Genomic DNA, 5,000 nt, shown 5'->3' with positions numbered 1-5,000 from the left:
TAATATAGAGAACAGAAGAGATATAAACAGAGTATCCGAGAAGAGAATAGAATATTATATATATATATAGATATATAGTATAGGATATATAATGTAATATATAAAATTTATTTGTATATAGATCAAGTATTTGTAGATATATAGATAGAGACGATAGACTATATCTATATATATATATATATATATCTATAAATTAGATTTATAGATTAAGGAAGAGAGAATAATTGTATGTGTTATGATATATCTAGATTGGTAAGATATATAGATATATATATATATATATAGATGATCGAGACGATGATAGATAATATATTGATTAGATATAATATATTAATATTATATATATATACAACACCCAATATATATCTATATCGATTATATTGGAGAGTACATAGAGATATATATATATATCATTATATATATTATATACATAGATCTATATCTATATTATTTTTTTTACTAATGTCTGTATTGTACGTACATACTGTTTAATGTAATGTGTGTATATAATATTAATGTATATGTTATATACAGAGTCATATGTATACGGTATATACATATTATATGTAATGTATACATCAATTAATATGTAGTACGTAATAATAATTAATATGTATAACGTAATACATTATTCATATGTTATACGTATATACATATTCCTATGTATACGTATATACATATTCATATCTATATATCTATCTATCTATCTATCTATCTATCTATCTATCTATATGGTTACATGTATATGTGTATATACATATGTATAAACACATATACTTATATATTGTATATAGATAGATGGATATATGTAGAGACTGATGTATATACACATACACATACATGTGTGTGTGTGTGTGTGTGTGTATATATATATATATATATATATATATATATATATATATATATATATCTATATATAGGTGTGTGGGTTGTGGGTGTATGTGTGTGTATGTGGGTGTGGGGTGTGTGTGTTGAAGGTGTGTGTTGTGTGTGTGTGTTGTGTGTGGTTGATGTGGTGAGGTGGGTGTGTGTGTGTGTGCCTGTGTGTGTGTGTGTGTGTTATTTGTAAATAAATTTTATATATATAGATATATATATATAGGATATATATATATATATATTATAATATTACGTTATATATAGATATAGATAGATATATATCTATAATATATATATATAGGTATATTATCTTTAATAGAAGAGGATATATCTGTTAATATATATATGTTATATAGAATATATATGTTATATCTATATAAGAGATAATATATATATATTATATATATATACTATAGAACATAGATTATATATATAGATATGTAGAAGTAGATATATATATTTTAATATTATATATATTTTATATATATATAACCTAATATTATATATATAAAATTTTTTAATATCCATTAATATAAAATAATATAATATATATTATATATAAAATATATATCTATATCTAAAATTTATATTATATTTTTTTTTACTATATTATAAAAAATTTTATATATATAATTTTTACCATAAAATAAATTTTTTAATATATATAATATATATAATATATTTTATATTTAAGCTTTATAATATATATATATTTTATATAATATAAATTTTTTTATAAAATAAACACCCCACACCCACACAACACAACACAAAAAAAAAGAAACCAAAAATTTATATATCTAAAATTATATTAAAAATTTTATTTTAAATTATTAACATTTTAATATAATTTTTTAAAATTTTATATTTTAAATTTTATTTTAAAATATATAATTTTAATTTATTTAATATATTATTAATATATAAAAATTTTATTTTGTTAATATATATTTTTACTAATTTATATTAAAATATCTATAATATAATATTTAAAATAAATATATATAATTAAAAACACAATAAAATAATCTATATTATAATTATTTTTTATATAAATATAAAATTTAATTTTAAAATAAAATTTATTACTATTATTTTTAAAATTAATATTTTGGATTAATTATATTATATAATATTTTATTATTTTAAAAAAACCCAAAAAAAACCACAAAACCCCCCAAAAAAAAACCCCCAAAACCCCCCCTTTTATATTAAAATTTATATATATTTTATGTAAACTTATATAATATTTATATTAAAATTATATACTATTTATTTAAAATATTATAATATTTTTTATAAAATTAATTTTAAATTATTTGTATATATATATAATATAATTATTTTATTTTATATATCTATATATTTTTAAAATTTTTTAAAAAATATATATATCTATATTATATATTTTTATATTACATTTTTTTATTGTATAAAATATGTTTTTACAAATATAGTTTTTTTATATTGTTTATTTAATGGTATTTTAAATTTTTTGTATTTTAAATAAAAATTTTTATTTGAAATAATATATCCCATTTATTTGTATACGATTTTTTTATACTTTAACCCCACAAAATTTATTTTTACTTATACTTTTATATAAATTTTCCTTTTTTGTGTGTTTTTTTTTGTAAGGATTATTTTTTAAAATGTATTTTGTTTATTATATATAATTATTATTAAAAATTTTAATTTTAATATATATATTTATATATATAATATATATATATTTAGGTTAATTATTTTTATAATCTTATAAACTAAAATTTTTAAAAATTTTTAAAAATTATCTAGTAAATTTTCTTTACCCAATACAATACTTTTTGAAAATATAAATAAAATTTTTATTAAAATCACAAATTAACAAAACATTTTACATTATATTATAATTATTTGTTTTTTTTTTTGTTTAATTATATTATGTATTTTTTAAAAATGTATATTTTATAATATATTTTAAAAATTCTATATATATTAAATATATATATAAAATATAAATTTTATAAAATATTTTTTATTTTTTTATATTATAAAATAAAATTTTATTTATATATATATAATATAATAAAATATATAAAATTTTTTAATAATATATATAATATTTTATAATATATATATATATAAAATATTTTAAAATATTTTTAAATTAAAATAAATGTATATATCTATTTTAATAATATATATATTTTTATATTATATAAAATTTTATAGGAATAAAAATTAAAAATATATTTTTATATAATATTTTTAAAATTAATATAATATATTATATATTTTATATATTTATTTTAAAAATATACATATATATATAAAATATATAATTTTTAATATATTTATATATATATTTTAATTTATAAAATTATATTATAATATATATATATATTATAAAAAATTATATATATATTTTATATTATTTTTATAATATTTTTAAATGTATATCTATATATATATATTTATAATATATTTGTATTATATATAAAATTAATATATAAAATATATTTTTATATATAAAAATACAAAATATAAAATTATATATAATATTTTTCTATATACTTTTATTTTATAATGTATGTTTTATTTTATTTTTATAGATATTATATTTATACTTTATATAAAATTTTATAATTTTACATATATAAAATTTTAAATATATAGTATAATATAATTTTTATATATAAAATATATTATATAAAATAATATTATATTTATATATATATTATATATATATATCGTTAGATATTATAATTATATGATATTTTAATTTTGTATATATATTTTTATTTTTATTTTATATTTGTATATTTTTTTAATATTTTTAAATTTTTTATATATATAAAAATATATAATATTTTTATATATTTTATATAAAATATTTTTATTTTGTTGTATGAAATAAAATATATTATTTTATACATACCTACTTTACTCTCCCTCCATACACACACACACACCACACAAAACACCCACCACACGAGTGTATATATGAAATTATGTAAATATGTGGGGTGTGTGTTAATATTTTAAAATGTATATGTAAAAGGGCATATAAAATTAAAATTTATCACCCCCATGTATGTGTATGTGTATAAAACCCCAATCTCTACATATACCCCTCTATTTAAAATCAAAAAGATAAGTATAAAATGTTTAAAAATATGAAATTTTACACATATCCTTTAACCATATATATATATAAATATATAAAATATTATTTATTATAATATATTATATAAAATATATTATTATATTTTATTATATTATCACATACATTTAATATGTATTACGTATCATATAAATTGTTTACGTATACATATAATATTTTTTTAATATCCCCCCGTATACATAAAAATTTAGTATATCCCGTATCCCTAAAAATTGTAATATCTTTTCATTAAATATGAAATATACTTCATATAAATTGTAAAATTTTATCCCTATAAATATTTTATTCTATACTTTAAAAAATATGTATACATATCAACATACACCACATATATCCCATAAAAAATTATACGTTACTACTTATAAAACATATAAATATATATGAAAATAATACAAAAAATATAGATAAGATTTTATTATTGTTTGTAATTTATATATATATTATAATATATATTATTTAATTATATATATATTATATATAATCAAAAAAAATTTTTAAATATATACTTTCCCTTAAGAATATATATAAAATTTTATATAATCTCTTTATAAAATATAATTATATATAAAATTTTTAATATGTATCCCAAAATCCCTATTTATAATATTTTAAAATATATTGTGTTGTTGTGTTTGTGTGTGTGTGTGTGGGGTGGGTGTGTTGTGGGGGGTGTGTGTGTGTGTTTGTGTATATAATATATAAATATTATTATATATTATATTTATATATGTTTGTTATGTATATTAAAATGTTTGAAATATGTATCTGCCCTTGTAATGTAAAATGTTTGTCTATGTATATTTTATATATACTAAAATATTTTCTAATTATAAAAATTTTTATTGTTTTTCTGTATATAAAAATTTAATTTTATATATTTTTAAAAATTTGTATTTTATTGTCTATGTCTCTATCTTTTCTGTTCTTTTTATATTTTTTATTTTAATATTATGTT

This window comes from Penaeus monodon, chromosome 18, assembly GCF_015228065.2.
Source record: "Penaeus monodon isolate SGIC_2016 chromosome 18, NSTDA_Pmon_1, whole genome shotgun sequence".
NCBI lineage: Eukaryota > Metazoa > Arthropoda > Malacostraca > Decapoda > Penaeidae > Penaeus > Penaeus monodon.
The sequence above is the reverse complement of the archived record's forward strand: the minus strand, read 5'-3'. Positions refer to the sequence as shown.